General features: G+C 40.9%; 1 protein-coding gene across 3 annotated transcripts in view; it reads left to right on the forward strand.

Annotated features, from left to right (window-relative positions):
• Positions 1-3,555: 3,555 nt before the first annotated feature.
• LOC112563614 (corticotropin-releasing factor receptor 1-like) overlaps positions 3,556-25,359 on the forward strand; it is a 106,942-nt gene continuing 85,138 nt past the window's right edge. The window contains exon 1 of one of the 3 annotated variants that reach the window (XM_025237751.1): positions 3,556-3,795. The gene's annotated coding sequence lies outside the window, so the exon portion shown is untranslated. Of the gene's footprint in view, positions 3,796-10,589; positions 10,874-12,499; positions 13,219-25,359 lie in introns of those variants that run through there. The other 2 variants (XM_025237752.1, XM_025237750.1) reach the window with 2 other exon arrangements.

Raw genomic sequence — 25,359 nt, forward strand, 5'->3', positions numbered from 1 at the left:
TTACATTTCAGGGTTTTTGTTTGTTTGTTTGTTTTTCTGATTGTCCTGAAACTGTTAACTTGTTTTTACGACCAGAATCTTTGGTTTTTCTGTTGGAGATATTTTCCAGCAGCGAAATTAGCAGATTGCTGGAAGATTGCAATACGGTTCCCGGTTTGCATTTTTCGCGTTTCTGTAAAACGAACGGATATTACATCATGTCCTACTTTCTTTTTACCATTTTTACCTTGATATGCCTTTTATATGCAGAGATCTTTTACAAAACTTCTTCAATCACTTGCTGAGATATTCACAGAAAAATGTAGTGCAGTAGTTTTATTAGCAAGATGTTAGAAGAATGTCATTACAAATGAAATTAGTGTTAAAAGTGGCAAAGATCAGGACAAGTATTTGCCTTTCAGGTCAGTGAACCATGAGTGATTCACCGTGTCTAAAACACGGCATAATGGAAGCAAGGCAAAATACTTTACTTCTGTAGCCTTTCTCTATCACTGATAAAACCAAGTTGAAGAGGAATTCGAATAGAAAAGGTTTCTACTTGATGTAGAAGTGAAAGTAGAAAAAAATGTAGCCTCTGGAGTATAATACCCCATAATGCTAAGCAAGATGTCGAATTTGTGTTGTGTAAAGACTACTAGCCTGGTACCATTCCTAACACAGAATGTGTTATAACTTAGAAGCTTTCATCGCCAGGTGCTGAGGTTATCACTACATTTAACCTGGAAATGAAAACTGCTCCTTTTACAACAATTACAAAAAAGTTCTTTTTCTTTCTAAATAATATTGAATTTAAAATATTCATACCAGCAAAGTGCTGCTCCTGTTATTCCTGTGATTTTGAAACTAATATAATTGAACTTTTTGCATGCAAGTGGAACAACAAAGAAAGGTCACTGAAAAATAATAAAAATAATAATCAAGGAAATCACAGTCTTGTCGTACATAAGAACACCACGAAGAAGAACACAGCAAAGTCTAAGTTTCAATTTATTTATCTTGTTTATTTTTATTCTTTATATTACTTAAAGATGAGATTTGTTTCTTTATTTATCCTTTTTTGTGCCATAGACGCAAGGCTGGATTAGTGTTCAACCCGACGAACTTTCTCCATGTAATCCCCACCCTACAGTTGAATGGATGGATGTGGTGAAGGTGTTAGACACACATTAATTAGTGCAATCTACTGGCTTCTCATCACATTACACAGACTTCAAAGCCAGGAACAGAGACATTTTACTGCACCGTGTCTGCCAAGTTCACTTCTTTTTTTTTTTTTATTCCGAGCAAGGGTTAGAAAAAAATGGAACAGTTTATGACACGCAGAGGCTATTCCAGAGGACCGTGAGGTAGCCACGAGCTCGAACAAGTTAACTAAGAAGCTGAATAAGTAAATTTGCATTCATCCAGCATATCCTACACACTCTACTATAAATGCCAATATGCGGCCCAGAAAATCAAATTTTTAGATATAAATAAAAAAGAAGTTCAATCGAGAACATGTCTTCGTTTTTATGAACAAGAAAAAAAGTTTTCCGTTGATATTGTATCATTATCAGTATTTCGCAAGTCCTCTTTATTACTATCAGGACATATTAAGTATCCTAATCCATTTACCCAGCTGGTACATTATTAGGGAACTAATGAGCAAAGTTATCCGGTAGAAGCCAGCGATTGAGTAAATGACTGAGTTCAGCTCTACTATGTCCTGTCTTCCCTATGGTATCTCTGGTGTCAGTGAAGGGAGGAAGAAGAGGAGGAGGAGATGAATAGGACTAATCGAGCGACACTGATACAATCAAAGAGGAAGGGTGAGACGATACATACTCTTTTAGGTTGCCTGTGTGAAGACTGGATCAAAAATGAGAAACCTGAGAAAATTGAAAAGGTCAGAAACATAATAACCAGCTAAGAAAAATAGATATTTATATTTCACTGTTCAGACTCGACTTTTCTGTCATTTGTCAGTCAGATTTAAAATTTCACAAAAGAAGTTAATAAGGAGCTTTCCACTAACATAATTTTCAACAAAAAGCTCATTCTCTATTTTAAATTTCCAGCCCTTTCCTCCAAAAAAAAAAAACAAAAAAAACCAGCTTGTAGGCATACCCGGATGCTATGAGCATGTTAGCGTAGCCACTACTTACAGCAGTTTTGTGAACCTTACCTAGACTTACCCCTGGTCATTTTTTCTAATGTAAATGGCCGTGAGCTACCGAGTTGGGCCTCAATGCCAGATACTGACTTTCTAAAATATTTTTGATTACAACTTTGAGTTCCAAATGTCGTGTACATGCACTTATCGTTTCTAAAACACAGCTGCACGCGGGTCATGATGATCACCACTTTACTGTTTCTCGAAGGACAACACTCAAGTCGTCGCTTGATCCATGTGACAAGGAAATTGCCGATGACTGTGGACCTGCTTGGCCGGCTGGTCACTTGATCGCGATTTATAGAATGTAATCTTCGAGAGGCAAATACATCTTCCAATTTACGGGAAAACATTGTTTTTCTTGCTTTGATCGCATTCTTTCTTTGATAAAACAAGGTACATGAACGCTGGCTATGTGTGCGATGATCTGTAACAGTTCTACTTCCAGTACAACCGCCTTAAGTGCAGTGGCGGTGAAGAGGTTCTTTCAGTTTTGGCAGTGTCATGTTTCTGGTTTTGACATACAGAGATCGTTGGCCTGACACCTTCTTCTGCAACTATTGTGTGGCAAAGCATGAAGTTGCCACATCGAAATTCTATATTACTGTTTGTAACCTTAACCTCTATCGCAGCAATGTTCGCTCGTCTTTTCAGTATTGTGATCCGGTTCAAAATTTGTCTGCGACACGATCTCAAGATGAAAGGATGGCAGCAACAGCATTTGGGTGACTGTAAGTTGAGGCTTTCATCGGAGATGAGGTCATCGGGAACTGCCCCAGTTCTATGCTTCTGACACAATTGTAAGTAGTTTTTTTTTTTTAATTTAAAAACCCGAAAGTTTGAGTGGAAACGATTCAGGGAGTCGACATCAATCGCTTCTGCCAAAAACAAGCGTGTCCTTTATAGTTGTTTTTCTCTTTACTTGTGTGTTGTGGATGAGTGATGAGAATGGTGTACAAAGACATATTACCTAACTGGCTTTTGATACTCGATATTCTAAATCCAAAACACTTTCAACCGAACCCTTTCTATTATAAAGAAGATACTCATTGTAGATACACTTCAGTCAGACATACAGGAAGTTCTAATAAAATTAACTAATAAAATAGCTCTCGAGTATGTGTTGCTGGCGGAGAGGGTATGTACATACAGTGAGCTAAGCTCATGTAAAGAAGCTCTTTGACAACGATGTAATGTGCAGTCAAAGAACCATCAGAATAGGCTAGCAGATGATAAGGCTAGCATAATCTTTATCGACTCGCAACCAAAAATAATTGCACGTCCTTCGGGCGCCTGACTTATTACGCCGCTCGCGCTTGTCCAAAGCGAGCTCGCCAACTTTACTGGGGTTCTCCTTTCCTTCTCTCTCTCTCACACACACAATGCTTTTAGTGGACATGCCGAAACCCTGCAGCCAGCGCATGCGCAAGCTGTTGCATTCAGTGGCATGGATGTGCAATGTGTGTGAGGGAGAGAGAGAGGGAGTCGAGGTTTAACTAGCGCCACGAGCATCTTCTTGCTGGGGAGCGCGTGCGCCCGTCATCGCACTGTGAATCGTCAGGACGTGAGCAGCGATGACAGCTTCATCGTGACTGGCATCAGAAGAGGGTGATCTGAGCTGGTAGCCACTGCTTGACACTAGGGTACGTGTACATTCTCATTTTTAGTGAAATTAATTACTAAAAACTTTGTTTTGGAACTGTGAATCACAAGCTGTGAGATTGCACGTGATGAAACAAGAATACAAAGTCACGACTTCGTAATGAAGTTTTTTTATCTTTAAGATTTTTTGTTGCAACTTCGTAGAATTGTTTATATTTAAGATTAGTTTTGTAATTAATGAGCGTCAACAGTTACATTTTTTATGCCTTTTTTAATGTTTTATTTTATTCTTGGTTTACTTTTTTCTGTAAAGCTTTAATAATTTCTGTGTGAGCGCTGTTAGCATGCATGTGTTTCATTACTGCATTAAATTACTACATTAAAAAATTACTGTTAAAATATCTTTCAAATATCGTGAAATACTTTTCAGATATTGTGTGTGGATAAAGGTGTAGATTTTGCATAAATTATGGTGAGATGGAGTGTTTGCTATTTTTGAGTGTAGCTTGGAAAGTGGAGAGTGAGTCAATAAAAGAAAATCATTGAAAATGGAAAGCATGCATCTGTTGACCCTACGAACTTGCATAAGATTCTGTGTGTGTGTGTGTGTCCTCTTTCTTGTAAGTACTATTATATCTTTTCTAAACATAGAGCTATGTCAAAAGTTTCTATTATATAGAAACTTATTCAAATAATTGTGAAAAACAATCCTACAGTAGCGGGAAGCTTTTCTAGGTAAAAAAACACATCAGTGTTAGATGTTACAAAGTTTGGTTGTTGTGAATTGATTACCCTGCAGTAAAGTAATCAAACTCTTGGCTTTTTTTATTTATCTGTGCAACAATTATTTCCAAACGTCTTGTTCGATTGCAAATTTCATTGTGGTAGCTGCTTGCGATATTCATGGATGACTGAACTTAACTGATATTGTCTGGATTAACAATATTACCAACAGCTGTCTTCGATAAATACAATGGTCAGTCAAGATAGCAACAAGAAGGCAACATGTTCCCCCTGTCTTAGCTCATGCAGACCCCTTGTGATATAGTAACGTATGCAGTCAGATCATTATGGGAGTTAGGTATAAGATACTATTATTTCTACCATCACTTCTACCATTACATATACTATTATGGCTCATACATGATATTTACTTAATGACTGTGTACAGGTCATCATCTGATGCATGGGCTATTTTGGTAACAATTACTCATCATCATCCTACCTAACGAATGCCTTCTCATTACCATCGCCTCGCCGAAGCTGTTGCTCTTAAACTACCCTTGTCATTATTGTCTCATTAAGTAGCGTATTAATATCTGTACAGTCAGCCACCAGCCTCTTCACAACGAGCCCTGCTGTCACTTCCAGTTCTAATCACGCAACAGCCGAGGGCTAACGACGAAATCCGTTAACTGTGTGGGTACACAACCCCACTTTTATTTCTCGCATTTTGTTTTCCACATGGCATCTCTTCCTTCCAACCATAAACCTTTCTCTATCGTTCTATCTCTCTTTTTTTTGTAAGTACGAAGCTGTAGGAGTGACACAAAAACTGTACCATTAGTGTATGCCCGAAGAGTCCGGATGTTAGGGTCCTATTAAAGGGTTGTGGGTGTAGCCAGCTTTTAAAAGCCTTCCCTAAACTGCATTACTTATTTTTCTAGGCGTTTTACACAGTTTCTATTATTTTGTTTTAGCTCTGAAATGCACTTTTTATGTGAGGTTATGACTTCCAAGTAAGATAAACATGCAAATGGAGTTGGAGACAGAAAGACAAAGTGAAGAAAAAGGAGAGAAGAAGAGGCGGATACACACGAATGTCTACGTGCTCAGTAACTCCTTTATCTTCCTTTAAAAGTAAGATTAGCATAGAAATGTGCAAACATTTAATTGCCGAAGCAATGAGGACAATAGTCAGACAAAAGCTTAGAAGTTTTTGTTGACTGTTTAAGTCTACTTTGACAGGAATAGTAAAACAGTCACCTCCATTTACTGAATGAACAGGAATCTCAGATGAGCAAAGGTTGACACACGAGCAGAAACTATACAATGGATGAATTTTTAAAAGATAATTTTTTAAGAATCATTTTGAACCTCCATAAACTAATTTCACATTCCTGTGACAAGTCTGTTATCTTTGTCAGAGAAGGATGATGGCAAGTTAACGAGTATTTAACCCGAGAGGCTGAAATTTCCTCTGGCACTGACACATGAAAGACACTTCATAAATTATTAACCTTGATGACCACGTGTGTACTCATAAAAGTCTGACTGGAGAAACAGAAAAGACATTACGGGGCTGCGGGTAATCTCTTCAGTGCAGACTGCAGGTGGCGGAGATGTTGCCAGGAACTGGTCGCACCCGGGAACGAAGAAGTCAGAAATGTCAAAGACACATTTAGTTAAACTTTGGTGTTGCTGCTGATTAAAAGTGATGGAGCTGGTTTTTAGCTTTTATCAAGTGGCTTACTTTCGCATGAAATTCGTACTTAGAGGGAAAACATTTCAGGGGAAACCGTTGCACGCATTAAGTGCCTGAAGGCACGCGGACAATGACAGTGACGATGACAATATTTTATTGATCCTTGTGGACATTGTTTACCACCAACCTTGTTTTGTTATTTTGCGGATCAACAGTATTTTTACGCAGTTTATTTAGTCTGTAAGCGTTGTTCAGAGCAATGTCAAGGCTTCAAAGCTTTATTTCTCCAGGGAATGATTGAAACCTTGTTTCGCCTTGCGCGGGATGACTCAGGTCACTCAGGTCACGCTGCCGAAGGTTTCGAAGTTTTCACCTTCACTGAGACTTTTAGGAAAAAAAAAATCAGCCTGCTAGCTACTCCTATCTTTCTTCAACCACAAAGTTACACTCAGGAGTCTTCTCAAAGCCTTGGAAGTGTTGGGGAATTGTTATGTGGCCACCATGTAGCAATCCGATTACATATTCGCCATCTATAATGTAGAACAGTGTGCACCAGACTTCAAAGGTCGGAAAGTGTTGATGTGACACCCACGTCAATCGATCCTCCATATTTGTCTCGTTTAAAGCGATTTGTAACGGGACACAGTTTGGAAATGGATTCCTTTACTTGGTTGGCTCAGTCTGCTGTGGAAGACAAGTTTGTGAGTCACGAAATGAAACTGCAGTAGGTAGCTTGTCATGACTAATACTTATAGTAATACAGTGCATTTGTGTAGTGTCTTTATGCAGCACCAAAGTAGGGCTAAAAGTTCTTTATATATAGGCACACTGGCACATACATCTAAGAATGGCATCAATTTTACCTCACAGAAACACACATCACACATCACACATCACAGACGCACTGAGGGAAGAGAAAACCGGAATATCAAGAAAAAACTGCTGATGTTCAGTCCTGTAAACAGGGGCCACGACAAGACAGATCCGAACCCAAGACATCCAAGTTTTACAGTAGTGGTGACAGGCGCTATAGCCCCTGTGCACTAGCCGCCCCAGCCCTCCAGCCCTTATATCTTTAGTTTATTATCTTAGGTGGAATATTCATTAATATTTATAAATCAATATCATAAATATTTAAATATGAATTGCATATATTTGTGTTCCCACATGTGTGTGCATGGTGCGAGTGTCCCTGTCATGAACATGTGGTTACACGCTTTCTTCTCGTGCGTGCGTGCATAATGCAAGCATTTCGAAACTAACGACAGCTCTGGATTTCTTCCCTTATAACAAGCGGATGTGGAAATCACCTCTGACACCCGACCCATGTGCCTGCTGAGTGCAATTGGAAAAGACACGTTGAAGCCGAGAGTTTAGCCTGTCGTCATCCACAGAAGTCGTGCCGATCTCAAAAGGGAGATAAATCCAAGTGCCAGCCCCCAGAAAATGCTTGTCGCCATTGCCACTCTATTCCCGAAGCTTCCACTGTGATGAAGGAAGACTACATAGATCCCAGAATGAAAAAGGGGAAAATAGTCGTGCAAAAAAGCCACCATGTTCTTCTAAACTGCCACAAGGCGTGATCAAAGAGTTTCTTTTGAAAAATCGAGAAGTATGCTCCCTTTGATGTGTGAATTTTATTTTCGCGCGATTTTAGGCCAATAGCGATGCTGAATAAATCTCCATTCCAAACTCATCTTAATGGTAATAAATTCTGGACTACATCTTCCTTGTTTCTGGAGAAAATATGTCAAGAGCTAAAAAGATGAATCTTGAATAACTCTTTGAAAAAGTTTAGACAAAAATGATCCTTCTTAAAATAAAAAATAAGAATTTACAAAGAACGTATATAAATCTGAGTTATTTAAGTTGACAATATACCAGAAAATGTCGCCGGTATTCTATGCAGTATTCTAATCTTTAGCTACTTTAATTTAATTTCTTTGCCATTAGTTTTTTAAAATAATGCTGGTCCTGATCGACATTTGTATCCATCACTTACAGACTCTGACAAAGAAAAAGATGGCTAAGTGGACATGAAAGGGAGCTGCATAAAACCCTTATATCCGCGAGGAGAAAAAGCTAAGGAAAACACAGAGACCTTTTATTTCAGAAATACATTTTGAAAACAAAAACTTGGCCCTAAGCGTTTCCGCTTTTGATGTTATAAATGTTACATCGTTAGATATGAAAGGAAGAGGGAATAAAAAATATTTTAAAAAATTACCATATTATTTTTAGAGTTTCTCGACAAAGACCATGTGCACATCTTTCCTATCCATGTCCATATTGCTTTAAAGAATCGCTATACGAACACTTTGTTCAAAAAAAAAAAAAAAAAAAAGATTCAGGATTGCGTACCGTTACCAATACAAAGACAAGGGTTTTTGTTTGTGACAAATCATTGTCACACGTGTCGATGTGAGAAGTCGTTGTCAAACATGCTGATGTCAGGAATGCGTAGTTCTAGTACAACGACACCCACAATGACAGCTACCCACCCACACATAGAGAGAAGACGAACTGAGCAGAAAGGTACAGGAAGACACCAATGCTTAACTGAAGGTAAATCTTACATTCGCTGTTCAAATCTTCCTTGAGATGATCGATTTGTGGTAGAACAGCTGAGTAGTGTGCTTAAACATCCCCGTGGCCCTTTTAAAAAAATTCTTGCAGCTCAAAAAATGGAATCTTCGTTTGCATTTCTCCCGGAAAGCGTCAATGAAACGAGACAGACTTGGAAAACGTGTTGACATGGCGCAGGCGTGGCCTTCATAAAATGCATCAAGTCCGCGCAAAGGGCAGCGCCGAGTGGTTCTGTGAAATGGCTGATGGTGATGGGAAGTGCGTCCCCCTTGTCCTGTCTGCACAGGTCACAGTAACAGCTTTCCACACAAGTGTTGTTGATGTCAACGATACTCGGCGATGTTTGGGTGACGGTAAATCGATGCTGGCCTCCCCATGCGGCCACGCGTGTCTGTGATGAAAAACATCGTCGTTCGTGTCCTTGGTGGTGTTTTTCTGGTCTGCTGCCGCTACAGAACTTTCAGCACCACACCGCTAGCAGGTGGTTTGATTGTTGGTGCAAGCGTTTTCTCTTTTTCAGGGGCAGAGGCTGTTCATTCTCAGAAAAAGTTTTCTTTGTTTTGCGGGGTTTGATGCAAAGAAAAAAAAAGTAAAGGTAGTCCCGTGATCTTATAGTCCTAAGGGAGGGAATTGTTACAGCCTTTTATCTCGGGACCAGCTTTTGCAAGGGCCGTGCCCATCTCCTCTCTATCACACTGCCGTACCATTCCTAATTATCCGCAGGAGGAGGCACCCACTCCACAGCTGCGTTTCGTTTGAGTGTTAGTGCATTTTTCTCATGAAACTACAGAAATCACATGTTATTTTAATTTGTTTAGCTGCCATTCTAGTTGACATTGGCATTATGTAACTGCGATTAACAAAATGGAAAATTTCTATGCGTGTCAATGCTATTTAGAGTTATATGTACAACTGAATGGATGCATAGTTTGTTGAGGAGAAAGGGTTTCTTCCATCTTCCGGTGAAATTGCTCAATGTAGTTCACTCACAGCACGACGTACATATGCAACAAAAATAAACAAATTTAATGATTCGGGTGTCGACTGTTAAGTGTTGGAAGTGCTGAATATATTAACACACCGACGAGGCTATATTGGAGACTAAGGTTTGAGCCTCTCTTGAATGCACAGCTCGAAATATGCTCTAAAGTCTTTCAAGCATTGAGGTATTTTCCCCGGACTTTGAACATTTGTGTGAAGATCGAACTCCGCTTCCATCGACACCGTTACATTGCTAATCGCTGGATTTCCTCGAAGACTCTCGGCTCTGGCAGTGATCATGTAAGTGCAGTTCGCCAAATCCACCCCAATGGACACCCAGATGCACACTCACGTTTCCAGGCTTTTCAGCAAGGGCCCGGGAATTGAAGACAGCGTGAGAACGACGTCCAGTGTGAGATCACCACGACCGGTAAATCAGAGCGAGGCTTAGGTCTCCCCGATAGCGCAGAGGTACGGTCTTCGGATGTCACTACGGTAAGAGGATCTCCGAAAGATAAGTGGGAGGTCTCGGGATGACAAGTTCAGATCTCATCTCGAAGGAAACTTTCTGCATATCATGTTTGTTTTCAGACAAGGCTGATCGTCGGGGTGTTTCTGTGTGTTGGACTCTCCGTTTCCATCCCATTTCATCACGTGATATTACAGCAAATGAATACTAATCTTTTCACATAATTAAAAACCAGCCAGTTAAATTTTAACAATTTAAATGGTAAATTGAGTTTAAGTTTTAGATACCGCCGTTCTGAATCATGTCTGATGGTAATAAGGGGTTAACCGAGGATCGCTCAAACCACAGGTGTGAGGCGCTGGAGCAGGGCGCAGTGTGGTGTTGTCGAGTGAACTGTGATGGGGACAGCGAGAGCAAGAGCTGACTGCTCCCCTGAGAGGTGATCATAAAAGCTCTGACATTCTCGTTATGAAAATTTCGCGGTGTGGAAGAGCTGAACGCACTGGAGAATACTTTCGTGAATAATGTTAGAATGAGCAATGCAGTCGTTCAGTCGAACTACCGCGTGCTTCGATGAGGACATTTTGTGTAAGAAGCTGTCTACAGATCATTGCACACAAACGAAATAAGTGCTTGGCGCCACCTTGCTGTATTAAAGGTAGGATGCAATAAACACTGTCGTGTTTACACTTCTCGTAAACTCTGCCGTTCAACAGACTTGCATATTTACACCTCCTATATTCTGTTTTCTAAATTTCTGAATTTAAAACAAGGTGGGCCAAGTCGCCCTGCCTAGCCTAACCATGTCAGTAAAAATCTTCTAAATGATTACTTCGTGGGCAAGACGTATCGACGACGAGTAAATGTTGTGGCCGAATGGCTGCACTCAATAGTTCCCTGCATTATGATATTCTCTGGACCTCCCCCTAGGATCCTTTTATTATTACATAACCGTGCACACCCGTTCTGATTGCAAGTGATTTTGTCGATCCCCTTCGAGCTGGCAATTTTTCTTCCTATCACATCCTCAGTATTCTAGCATCCAGACCACTGGACAACATGGATGTTACACACTAATTAGTGTGTCGACTAATTTCCCTTTTTTGGCTTGGCTCGGTTTTACGATTATTAGTGTAGCTGATTGTGAGGCTTGCTGAAAATTCAATGACACCATAAGCGCGTGTTTTCACTTTATACAAACTATTTTCTTTGTGTAAGCTTTTTCATCTTTGTGTAACGCAAGAAGTTCACACTATAAATATTTATTTATGTTTTGAACATCTACTTAAGATGCTTTATTGTTCTGGCGCCCCTGCAGTTGACGTGTATTGAATTCACGTGCTGAAGCACGCGGTCATCATCTAATACCAAACCAAAATCATACAGATTAATGGAGTCTTGGACGATCTTTGCAGTGTGAAAACTAACACTAATTGAGGAACATTGTGGACCGAAAGCACAATCAATTAGAGATAATACATTTCTTGAATCTTTTACAAATGTTTTATAATCACTACACTGAACCACCAAGGTGCGAGCTCGCACAAGGGAGCATTCTTTCCGTGTAATAAAAGATTGCTGCTAGTACCAGTAGGTGTAGAACAGGGATCGACCCACTTTAAAGTTTATGGGTAGAACACCCGAAGTTAGGCAGTGTTTATGGTCGGGACTACAGCACCAGCTGTGTCTACAGGCCTCTCCGACAGCGCTGCAGCTGTCAACGTCTTGTGCGGCGACCGTTGACTTTCATCTTTCGTGTGGACATCGTCCTAACTGCTGCTGCGGTGTAGAACACTTTGAAGTCTCAAAGAAGGATTAGGCTGACTTTAGTCTGTCATCTATATAGTTCAATTTAAAATTATTTTTATTCTTCTATTTTTGTTCTCTTTTAAAAAAAAATAATTAAATTAAAATATTTTATTTGAATACCTGTACTAAATGATGTCACTGTACCTGGCTGGTTGATGAAATGACTAAGAGTAATCACCCCTAATAGCTTTAAAAATAATAAACTGATTGTTACTATTACCTAAGTAATGAAGCAATGCTAGATAAATTACTTTTTACATCTTTGTGAATCCAATGCTTTGCTTGTATAGCGGGTAAGAATACTGACCGTTAATTTATTTATCATTACACACTGCCAATCTACAAGCTACAGTTTGGGTCGAGTAGTTGCCTTATCGGTGGAATGGGGTTAGAGTGTCGATACTTGAGACACTGGTTGTTGTCTGACTACAAACTTAGCTTGGTGTGTTCGTCAATACATCCTCGTATCCGGGGCACGCACATCTCGTTATTTTCTCCCACCGAGGCACAAGCAGGATGCAAAATACTCCTCCATTTTTATTATTTAGAAATTGAAAGCATTGTGTGACGCATGCTGCCCTCGAGTGTTCTTCTTGTAAATGTATTAAGCTCGATTATTGTGGTCTACATCGTTTTTACACTTTGTCGTGCACGAACAAGACCGATCAACATCATTCTATCAGCAACCTGTTAGCTGTTTGCCGTCGTGCAGACGATCTCGTCTAACAAGGGCCGTAACTCAGCCAGCATCCGGTGCTCACGTGACTTGCACATCCTCCTTGCATCTTTTTATCGCAGATTTTATAGTAAACAGTTTACTTTCGTTTTTGAGAATCCAAGAAGACTTTATTTCCTTGTCATCCGCCTCATCGCCGGCAGGTTGTGGCAAATCTCTCTCGAACTCTTTTTTTAGCTCCGTGAAAACGTTTGATCCTTCATGTGAAAACTATTTTCGACTGTTGTGTTTTTCCTTGGCTTCGCAGCATCCTGTCGGAACCGACAAAGCAGGAATCCATTACTTGCACTTCTTAAAAGCTTTCTTGAAACCAAAAGAAATGGAGTTTATGGCATGGATCAAGTTTGCAAGCTCTACAATGGGTTTTCACTTGACCACTGACAGTCGTTAACCGTTGGCTTCACCTGTGAGTGTACGAGAAGACAACAGTGATGTTAAAAACATGGAACGATTTCATGGTAAGTTATTAACATGAAAAGTTGGCTTTAGCTTGTAATTTCCTGTAGGCATTATTATTATTGGAAATAATAACTAGCTAGAAAGTGTCCCACATAATTTGACTGTGTGGCAAGAGACGATAACCGCTGCAGCTGAACAGCAGATGCAGAAAATGCTGTAGTTTATACACTTGGCTGTCTGTGCCCTCGGGAGACCTGCAACTGTTAAGTCCTTACTGTTCTGATAGAGAACCACATTATTTCTGTTGCTAGCTCACATTTTTTTATTATTTTACAAAACAAGAGGTTTTTCGTGTGGTTGTGTGCGCATAACTTCTTTTGTACTTCATCATTTAACAGTTGTACTAGTTTGTTATAAACTCCCCTGTTTGTGTTGTCTTACAAACTTTCATTGATCGTGGACTGGCGTTGCAAAGGGACATTTCAGTTGTTTGTTATACATGGTCTTTACTTGCCTGACATGAGCATCAAAACATAGATTGCAGATTCTGACTTGACCCCATCTGACACTTTTACAACTGTCATGAACAATAGCAGTCAACAGTTTTCTCTAAAAGGAGGCCATCCTGAAAACACAAGATTTAGTGTCTGAAATTATCAATCAGATCGCTAATCCCTCTGCTCCAAGTTTTCATAAAATACCACCATTGGACTTTTTTTTTTAATTGCAAGCTGTTATCTGAGCGCTGCGCGACCTTTGACCTTAGGCCTGGTAAAACCAAGTGTGTTATGACACCCAAAAGTGCGGCATCCTCCATGCAACATGAATCCCTCGCCACGTGCCCATTAATGTGTCAGCACGTGTGATGTAATGTTTCGACACACAGACTGTGTTGTTCGTTTTAGCAGCGCTGAACCAGTTGGCTAATTATAGCGGCTCTCGAAAAGTCTGGGCCATTATCAACTAATTGTTGACAGAGCTACGGACCGCACTCAATACAAACAGAAATTATAAGGCTGCAGCAGTTTGATCATTTTAGTACAATAACTGCTTTGTTGAACTATAGTCAGTTAAATATCCTGGAAAGTGTATTTTTAGCAAGCAATTTGTCCAGGTTATTCTTTGGCGTCCTGTCCTTTGTCCTTTGATCAGCTAGGATTTTTTTATGTAATTAGTCATAGCACCATCTGTTGTGTTTAATTATGTGATTGAGATATGTGAGGTTCCTGGCGCATCCTGGTAATTTATTTCGGGGCCATAACCCAGGTCTGACCAGCTGTTTCGTATCTGGTTCCGGTCACGACCTGACGGTGCAGGTGCACGACACAAAGGGGACAAGGACTCGTGTGCCAAGATGTCTGCGCTTTACATTGTGAGCTAGCTGAGCAACAGAAGGTTCATGTTTGTTTATTGTGGTTTATGATCTTCATTGATGGGATACCGATAAGAAATACCAGAACAACAGAAAGCACACAACAAAACATTCCACACGGCGAAAGCAAAACATTTTCACTAATTGAGGAGTTGACATTTCTTTTGCTTTCTTTCTTGAACACGTAGGGTCTATTACAAGTTTTGCAGGGAAGAGAGAGTTGGGAAGGAGAATGGGGTGGTCTGTGTGGTCCTTAAACCTGTTGCACGATTGAGCTTACACCTGCAGACAACTTTGAAAGTCTCTTCAAAGACTAAAGAAAACCCCCTTGCTGGGTAAAGACAATACCTTCTTGCGATCGGTTAATTCTTCGTATTTGATGTCGTAGGTACTTAATCCTACCATTCGAACACGAGGTGGGATAGAAAATGTACTCATCTTAGATGCCTGTAATCTTGTCCTTTATGTGAATTTATGCATTTCATACTCTGCCAAGAATATCGGGAAAGTAGCAAGGATGCCACAACAAACGACTGATTCTGTTGTCGGCTTTATTCACTCTGCGCCAGCTGTGAGAGAGGCAGGGAAGTAGGACCGCCTGCAACAAATATCTCGATGGAAAGAGTTCTCTTGATTTTTTTTTTTAAGTTAATTTGGAGCCCATCTCAGCTGTACTATAATTTAATCTAAGTCGACCTCAAGCAAATAAAACGTTGTTTGCTTTTTACCTCCCGCTTCCTGCGACATGTTCTGCAAACTCGTGAGGCCAGCTTAAAATGTGTGAAGAGTGCACAGTAATAGGGCAGTTCTTGCAAGAACTGAGTTTTTACTTGGCTAAAATATTAGGCAAAATGATTCGCATTTAACTGTGGAGTGCACGAAATGTCCAACTCCTTATTAACTTTTTTGCCAGCGGTTCTGTCGTGATCACTTTCATTGTATGTTTTGTAAGATTTCTTTTTCAACTTGCCAAACATGGAGGCTATCGGTCTGAAAGTTCCTGTTCACGCAAGCAGGAAGCTACACTCCCGCCATGGTGGAAGGCAGACGAAAGCACGTTTTAATGAAATATAGAGAGTGACATAGACAAAGTTTTATTTTATGGAGTTTAGACAATGCAGAAAAGCCAACTGGAGGAGTTTTTCGTCACTCTTCTTCTTTCACACCATTGTCAGCGCTTCTTTGCTCCCTCCTAAGCCCTCTCTCTCTTTTCAAGAGTTCGTGTGAGTGTAAGTATAGCTAAAGCGTATTCTCATGTGTAGTTTCCACTGACGGCTGTCTGGTATAACTGCTAACAGACCTCGGCTCGGATGAAGGACAAAACATGCGAACAACGGATTACAATATCAAGAAACACCACATTCGTGTCATCATGATGTCAGGAACATTTGTGATCACTATTCATCATTATATCATTATCAGGTCATTATGACACCAGAAACTTGCTTTTAGGTAAACTATTTGGTTTTTTTTTTAATTTTTTTTTTATTGACACACGATTTATGCTGGCAACTTCAGTGAGTTGTCAGTCAGTCACGCTTTTTTGTGAAAAGAAGTTTCAGTCCCATAGTTAGGTATTATCTTTTGTCTTATGTGTTCATTCTTTTCACTTACCTCCCTTCTTTTGTATGTGCCATTTGTGAAAACTGTCACTCTTAACCAGGAAGCAGCTATAGCATAGCAGCTCTCAGACCTTTTCTACCAAGTCAATTATCTATTTTTGTCAGCAAAATACTAACAAACTTCCACATTTGTAGAAACCAAGAAAGAAGGAATAACAGCATCTGGGGGAAAAAAGTAACACCAGAAAGGAAGGAGAGAAGGGAGGTAGAAAGGAGGAGAGAAAAAAAAAAAAGAAGAAGCGTAGAAAAATTACCTTTTCCTGATTGCAAACAAAAAGCAAACTTCAGAGCCTTCCGTTTCGCAGCTGAGTTTTGATCACAGCTTTACAGATTGGAAAAATGCGTTGTGTCATAATACCAGTGTCAACTGTCAGAGCTATTTCCCTCGAGTGACAAGCAAATCAACAGGGGGTCACGTGCTGATCGAAGAGCAATGAGAGCAGAGCTTTTGGGGGGCACCACGCTGACCCCAAATGTGCGTCACTTCCGGGCTGGCGTGAGTGTGCATGGGTAGTGTGACGTCAGATAGGTAGGTCAAGGTCATGTCAAAGGCTGTGGACAGACCTGGCGAGGAGAAGAGTCTCCTGTGTTTTTTTTCTCCCAAGAGAAGAGAATAAAGAGATAAAGCGAATATAATGGGATATTTTATTCTGGCAGGAGAATTTTAGCCACGTATTGCTTAGAAGCCGTTGCAATTATGAGGGTTAACTCTCTACTTTTGGAAGAACAAATTGCATTTTTAGTGAAGGGCCGTCGAGATATACGCCTCTTCCAAATATCGTACACTGAAAGATGTTGACAACAGAAACAAGATTGTAAAAAGATACTATTACTTGTCAAGGCCTAGGCCGATGTGGGATTAGGGAATCCTTTGTTAATTAGCCATATCAGTACCCATACAACCTTACCATATTCAAGCATTAGTTACATCTAGTGATTAGATTAATGAGAATAATGTTTCCAGCCACTAGACCCTTAACCAAAGAAATCAGGACGCATGTTTGACCGCATTTTCATCTAAACCGTCATGTAAAATACTTGCCAAACTTGGTCTAATGTTCGCCATATTAAGTATATATAAAGTACAGACGTTAAGAGTTTCGCTGTCGAGATGTTATTTGCCTTCTTTCGTCAGACTGCTATGGCAACGAACACGTGCAGCCAAAAGCAAATCCCTGAGCAATTTTGTCTCTGGCTTCCTCTTGCTGGCCTGTTCTACATTCCCCTGTCATTGGCATTGTAAATACTAAGATATACGCACATCTTCAGATCTGTTGAATATGATTGCTATGAGAGGCAGCCGGACAGATTACATCCATGGCAAAGTGGTCTCGGACTTGTCTGACCACGGCTTTAATGTCCGCACAGCTACACCCCGAGGGTATCAGCCGTTTCCTCTTGTGTTGGCGACGTTTCCCAAGCAAATTTAAGCTGTGGTCGGTTAAAGGACATTAAGTCTACCGCCAGTTGGCCTGAGCCGCCCGGATTCTTGTCTTTTATCGGTTCCACAATGTCCGTGACGTCGTGGAGCTGGATTCCCTGGGAACTCCAATCTCCCATCTTTCCCTCCATGTGTCCACAGGGATCGTTCAAGCGTCGATGTTTATAGTCAGTCTTTCCTTTGCTCATTCAGCCGGCCCACATCATTAACGACAGAGCGAAGCCTTGAAGCGCGCGTTCACGTGACACCTTTATCAACCTTTAAAAAGATGTTGTCGGAAGTCCTTGCCTGGGACTGACTTGCACTAGAGCAACCGTCCTGTGATACCCCTTTCCTCCCTACACAGGGGATAACTCGTTTTGTCTTCGTTGCTTCATCACTGCTTATTTGTCGGTTCTGTGCCGCTGGTAAATAACAACAAAGACAACTCAACAAAACATTTAGAGGTTTAATCAGTACAGGTTTAATTAAATTACAGATTACGACTCTAATATCGTCCAGGCGTGAGGGGACAGGGTACATTAGGGATTTAGAATAAACTTCATTGGAGACTCTTCAGTGTCTTTCTATCAGTCTATGTCTGCACTTTTCATGCCATTATAAAGACCTTGTGTATTCCCTTTGCCTGTCCAATGCTGCATTTCCCCAAAAAGAAAAACTGCAGACAAACCACGACAGCAACCCTGTCAGATAATACATATAATCTTCCCCTCGCCTTCCTCACAGCCTGCGACAGTCGACGACTAATCTGATAGCTGGTGTCTTTTCTCTCGTAGACCTGCGCTGCGCACGAAGTTGAATTGAGTGATAATACATTCATCTTTATGGCCTACTCCACCCAGGGAGTAGAACTAACACGTTAAGCACTTCCTTTACGAAGCAGCCGACTTCTGTAATTAATGTTATCCGACAGCCAAAGAAGCCTGGGAGACCGTTTTACTTGTAGGCTTACAGGACAAAGTAATTGGCTCTTTGAATTTTTCTGATGGCTCGTTGGTGTAAAGTGCTTTATATTCTTTTGAAGCACACAGGCTTGCTTAGAACTCATTCAGGATTGATGGCGTGTCAAAACTCTGAGCCTTATCCAGACTTCAAAAGTCTGTTTTCAGAGTAACCCAGACAGCTTGAATACCTGTTGGGAAACTTTTAATCCCTATCTAGCCAGGGAATAAATTAAAATTGCTAGTTCCTGCTGTAAGTATTTTTTTCTACATGACCTCTAAGAAAAATGTTCCAATGAGTCCCAACCAGGAAGACATCTCGTGATAGAACGCTAAATATCGTTGGCGCACGAACACATGTCGTGTTTTGGCCCTCGTTTGGTGTGCGGAGTCTTCCAAGAGTGGGTGTTTTGATGGTGAATAATTAAATTCTTTACCCTGTATTTCCAAGGAGGAGAACATGTTTTCGCGAATATCGTCCGAGGATATTAATCATCGAGATAAATCCATCTTCTTGCGTGATATTTCTAAGTTTTTCACGACCTCTGAACTTATTTGCATACGAAAATGTAAAACTGCAGAATGCATGTCTAAGACTGCTCTTTTGTTTGGGAGTACTCGTAAGAATGTAAAAGTGCATTCTCTGTCAGATAATCAAACATCAATGTAACTGGTACATAATAACAGGAATATTTATGAGTGGCGCAGGATTTTTGTGTTTCTGTGTAGATAACTCAAATCTTCTTTACAAAACAACTTTTTCTTGCGAGCAGTGTTATTGTTATTTATCTAAAGAAGTGCTCTCCTCAGAGAGATCATGTTTTATGTTTAATAATTATGTTCATTTCCTAGAGTCTTATTTATTGGGTTTCGGACGGAGCAAGGTCTTAATTAATGGAAATATTTTTACTGAAGATGTCGGCAGAGCGTGTACCTTGAGTTATGAGTGAGGCGGCTGGGTGGTGAAACGGGTAGCGCCTGTCGCCAGTACAGTGAGGACTGGCTTTGGCCTGGGTTCAGCTTTTCGTCTCGGGCACGTTGTTCTTTTCCTGGCATCTGGTTGCTTACCATGATATAGCCCTGGCTGCTGACTCGTGAAAGTAACAGAAGCACTGTGTAAGAGCCTCAATTAGCGCAGTACTGCTAAGTAAAGAGATGGTAGCTTTCTTTCACAATACAACAGGCGTCCAACAAGGGTGACTCTTATCGTCTGTGCTGTTCTGCTCAACGTATTTCAGAAGAACGTGAGTGTGACACCCTCCACGACCACCACACTTCCGTTTATTCGGTAGAAGGCCAGTTTGCATATTTCGGATTTGCTGACGACATGGACCTGATAGCAGGCATCAACAGAGAACTGTAAGGCCTTTTCAACAAATTGATATTTCAAAGGCATATGGAATGGAGATCAGCACTGACAAATGTAAAGTTGTGGTCATTGGAGATGGCAAAGCAGATATTTACATAATTGGAGTACGACTCGAAGATATAGGCAGCCTTAATAATTACCTGGAAGCCACCCGATCCAAGACCGGAAGCTCCACGACAGATATCCGCATCAAGATTACAACAGCAAAAGTGGTCATAGCTAGGATGGACAGGGTTTGGCACAGCAAAAGGTTTACTTCAAAGAACAACTTGTACAAGTCCCTCTACAGAAAAGGACTTTGTATGAAGCACACTCATAGGATACCATGAACCGTGAACCCTTACCTGAAACAAGCGGCATAAGCTTTCAAGGTATCTTGGTGTGTATGTGTGTGTGTAGATGGTCGACAGAGGAAGAGCTGGCTGAGGAACGTGGAGTGGACTGGTCATCCCGTGCAGGAACTGCTCACTATACAATAGAAGTGCCAAGCATTGTCAGCTGCCGCATTTCTCCATGTGCTCCTCCCAACGACCGATGCCAGTCAAGGAATGAATAAATAAATGAATTAATAACTTTATGAAGTCATTCGTCATGACAGCCCCTGTTGACATCAGGAAGATATTTCTTAAGAAAAACAAAACAAAACTAAATAAAATAAAATATGGTCAATTACAGATGTTGCTGTTAACTGTTTTATTTGCCGCTGATTTAAGTTTCTCGTTTTAATGGAATGCCATTCATCACTCGGAACATGGTGATGCGATACACGAGAGCGGGGGCAACGCAATTTTCAGTGTCAGGTGGACTGTAAAAAGTTATTTTTGCCTGGAATTGCTTCTCTCTCATTCTAGCTCTCTCTCTCACTTCTACTGCGTGTTAATATTACTGTTTGAACTTCGCCTATAGAATAATGATTGTGAATCAAAGACATTAAAGTAGACACATCTTTCTATCTCCCTTTGTACCAAGTTATGGCCATTTACTTCTCTTTAACACTTTGACTAACCTTTCCCCAACCTCCTGATTTAATATGCCATCGCATTATCTCTGTTGGCTTGTTGCGGGATATCATTCGCACAGTTGACTACTGGAAATGTTGAATATAACTAGTGTCGGTATTCACACGAATACATTAATATATTATTTTAAACGAAATCAAGAAGTCTCAGGTCACTGTCGTTTGTCACAGAAAAACTAAAACTACCGAAGTGCCTGCTCAGACCCACTCAGACCCACTCGGTGTCTGAGCCGATCTCGAGAGGTTCAGCTCCCGATTAGGGCGAGGATGTATCTTCTTAAGTCCGCTCTTACACCTCGTCTTAGCTTCAAGTTAGATAAAGACAAACAGTATCTGTAGACTGACTGTAGGAATGTTAAATAAGTTCATACATCTTGAATGAATGATAAGAACCTAAAATCTCCTTAATAATGCTTTTTTTCTGTCCATCTGACTTCCCTGTAGTACCTATCCCTTCTTGCCTTCCTTCCGAGTCATTTTCTATGCACGACTTTGTCGCAACAGAGGAATTGAAAAGAATCATTATTTGGCTGATCAAAACCCCCTTGACATTTTCCCAAAGAACATTATCATAAGAGCCCCTTTGAAGTGAATTTACTTCATAATTAAATGCAAATCCTCTACACTACCTTCAGCGCAGAAAGGTCGTTTCTGTGAAACATGCTACCGCAATACCCGCAATGCCAGTCATTGAAAAACAGAATAAAAGGTGCTCAGAGCCACTACTCAAGTTGAATGCGATCGTCTGTTTGCGTGTCAGCCCAAGAAAGATTTACAGACTCGGGGAAACATTTAACCGAGATCGTTTTCAGTGGCCTAGAGCAGGCATCCCTGGGGAGAGACCTGGATTCCTAAAGCAGCAGTCGGTTGTAAGATTTATGTTCACACACAGCTACACTGGTATGAGATGCACATTCAGTGCCGAACCCTGATGGATGAGTTTACAAACTTGAGTTTACAGAAACTCGCCATTAACTTATCCCGCTCACTTCCAAGCTACTTCTCTCCTCACGAAGGTTTCCTTACCACTTTCTCTGCAATTTCGTGTTCGAGAAGTCCCTATGGCAGACAATCGTTGTCGATTCAAAGAACGAGTTGTGTGAGCTTCGTGAGCTACGTTCACTATCAGAGAGTAGAGAAGTGATGATCAATAGTAGGTCGTGTATTTCCTTCTCCCAAATTTTCGCCCCCCAAAACCGTACGTTTGGTCTCCTTTCCAAAGAAATCAGCCCCTTTCAGACGGGAAAAATAACAGGGTTCTTGCATATCCAGCATCGGAATAGTTTACATTTATTTTCATCTCAAGGCCCTTCTTAGGTGTAGAAATATGGATGAAAACTTCGCCAAGTATGATAAAGTTTTTCTATAATCATCCCGTTGAAACTTTGCCAGACTTGGTCACACCTTTTCCCCTGTTATCCACTTGACACCAGAACCTGATTTATAGGAGGGAAAGACCTATCTCCTATCTACGGAAGTGTTGTGTCTTCGTGCCATCAGCTGTGCAAGCTTTCCATACGTGTTAGGCGGATTGTGATCTCCTTATTCTTCGTCTCCCACACTGGCAGACGGAGATATTCTCCCCAAATTGCATCTTCTCATTGTATGCCGGAGCACATGCTAAGCTAGCGGGTCTTGTGAGCAATTCGTTGTAATTGAATCAAGTCTGGAACCAGTTTGGCTGAAGTTGGAAACTACAGACCTGACTTTTTTGGTTTTATTTTAAACCGGACTCCAGGGATAGGCATCATGTTACGCCTACCCGTTGCTGCACGCGCAACCACACACGCGCGAACACTATACATCCTCCTAGCCCGATGGTCTTTATTAGCACACAATCCAAAGGTAACATTTAAAGGTCAAGTGGGGTGCACATTTCTGTCTAATGACTGGAAGGAAAGATACCATTTCTCCACATCTAGGTTTCGTTCTTGATATTGGCACTTACAAACATCACCATGGACACCATGAGACCAACAGGACCGAAATCAGAGTTGTACATGGATACTTCTCTGCTACCAAAGCCTCAGCAGTGGCAGAGCTGGGAACAGGTATTAACTAGGGGTAGCTGTGTACAAACTACAAGAGAGAAGAAACGGTACAGTCTAGGATACTTGCATACACTTACATATCTATATAACTACACTGAGAACACAAGCTCCCTTTCTACTCCACAAACTTTCAAGTTCTGTATGTGCACCCTTGTTCAATAGGAGGAAGAGGTAAGCACACTTCGACAGAGAAGGGGAAATAAAATGTGTGCATGAGAAAAAGAGAGAGCGAGCGAGAGAGAGAGAAAAAAAAGAGTATATTTTATTGAGAGAAAGAACAAGTCCTTATGGATATGTGCTGCGTGCGTGCGTGTGTGTGCCCGCCAAATAAAGTAAGAGAAACAAGTAAAAAGCGATAAATAAAGTAAGAAATGAGAAGCATAAATGACAGCTGTCAACATCACTTTGGGGCAATATATTTTCTATGCACTCTCTCGTGTATGTGCGCGGGTATTGAAAAGAAAGAGGAAAACGAAGTTTCCAGAAGCTGCTGGATCATTGCCTGTAACCTCGGCTGGTGTTTTATGCGGCTCTTGTGTGCAGGGATGTTACGCCGTTTCCGGTTATTAACACCGTATTCCACGTCACTCGCGCATGCGCAGAATTGAATTAGCCTCGCGAATTGCAAAACCTTTTTCTGTTTTGCTTTGTTTTTTTCCCATAAAATATGACAGTTCACCTCTGGGCAAATATGCGGTATCTGACTTCATCTTTCAAATTCTTATCTGTCTAATTGTCTAATTCGTACTTACATCTTTATCTAGATCTTTATAAAGTTTTGCTAGCTTAGAACTTGACCACAGCTGGTAGATGTGTGGAAGATGGAAGGAAGACAGAAGAGACGATGCGGCTAACAGTGCTGTTCATGTTGTCCCGTCATTGGCCACACATTAGGTTGTCTAGATGAGTTCACCCTTTAAATACTTTAAATAACCTTCCTATTAATCTTTTCCAATACAAGGTTTAAACTTAAAATATATTATTGTTTTTGCGCCGTATCAAAACTTTTTGAAAAATGATCTGAAAATGCGCTTTGATAGAAACCGTTTTTACAAACACGTACTAAGATGAGGACACGTGAGAACTTGTTTTTGTCTTGTTGCTAAACTTGAAGCAACTTTGGTGACCAGACAACCCCTAGAGTAGAGATGGCAGGAGGGCATCCTTGACATCCAGTGTGCGGCAACAGTTGTCACACCCGCCAGCGGAGGGTCGCCGATGTCGGCGCGTCTTTGGATTTGCGTCCATTACTGTCAGAGGGAAGGGATCACACCGGCGGGTCCGTGCCTCCCATGCGAATGTTAGGTTTTATCTCAGACCTGTTCCCTTTACCTGGGCTGACATTTATGTCGAAGGAATTCTACTGTCTTTGTTGTCGCTTAAACATATATGTATTTTAGAAGGTCGTTTCGAGACAGCATTCTGACATGGCTCACGTACCGCGCATGCGTGTTAGTAACTATGTGTACATGTGGAGCAACGCTGAGGTAGACAAATGGTTTGTGGAAATGATACGAACTGATCAAACAGAACACATTAGCCTCATGTTCTCATATTGCTTCAGAAAGTTTTATAAATTTTGCACTTAACATGATTTACGTACAAAACAATATTAGCCCGTGGTTTACCAGAACCCCGAAATTTGCTTGGTTGCCTCTTTCAAGAATCTTATAACTGTTACTTCCTCCGACAGTTGTTTTTTTAAGGGAAAACAAAGTTGATTGTTATCACTAGCTCTAAGCAGCAGTTTTTTAATAGGAGAAGGGGGGTTACTTCTCCGAAAGGTCATACGGTAGAACAGTTCTTGAAACTGACCTTTCTGACCTGTGACCTGCTACAAGGCCTCAGCATCGTCGTGTCTCTCACGGCTCGCTCCTCGACAAAGTGAAGGGCAGCGAGATGGAAGCGGCTTGAGCCTTCACTCTTCTTGATTGGTGACGAGCCCTGGTGGCACCTTGCCAGATCTCCATCTCCTTCTGGATGAGTCGTTGCCTTGCCTTTCCCCTAAGGCCTGGTACCCTTGGAGCTAACAGTGAGACAGTGCGCAGAGGGAGTGCTGATTCAATAAACCTTTTTCTGATTATAGTTTGTGTTTCTAGTGAAATATGGAATATGAAATTGGAATGTTTCTAGTTCGAACATGTATGGATCCATAGTTTCCTAGTGATGTGAGTGATGTTAATTCGTAGGAACCCTGTTTTATTTCTGTAGAATCATCTGAACGTATTTTTCATGTATGCTAGAATGCAAGACAGTAACGCAATAATCTCTACCTACATTTTCAGAGCAGTTTTTTTTTTTAAAACTTAACCTTCATTAGATAATGAAGTTCAAAAGTTTGATGATTTACAAAGTAATACACAAAGGTCCCTTAAACAGCGTATTT

This window comes from Pomacea canaliculata, linkage group LG5, assembly GCF_003073045.1.
Source record: "Pomacea canaliculata isolate SZHN2017 linkage group LG5, ASM307304v1, whole genome shotgun sequence".
NCBI lineage: Eukaryota > Metazoa > Mollusca > Gastropoda > Architaenioglossa > Ampullariidae > Pomacea > Pomacea canaliculata.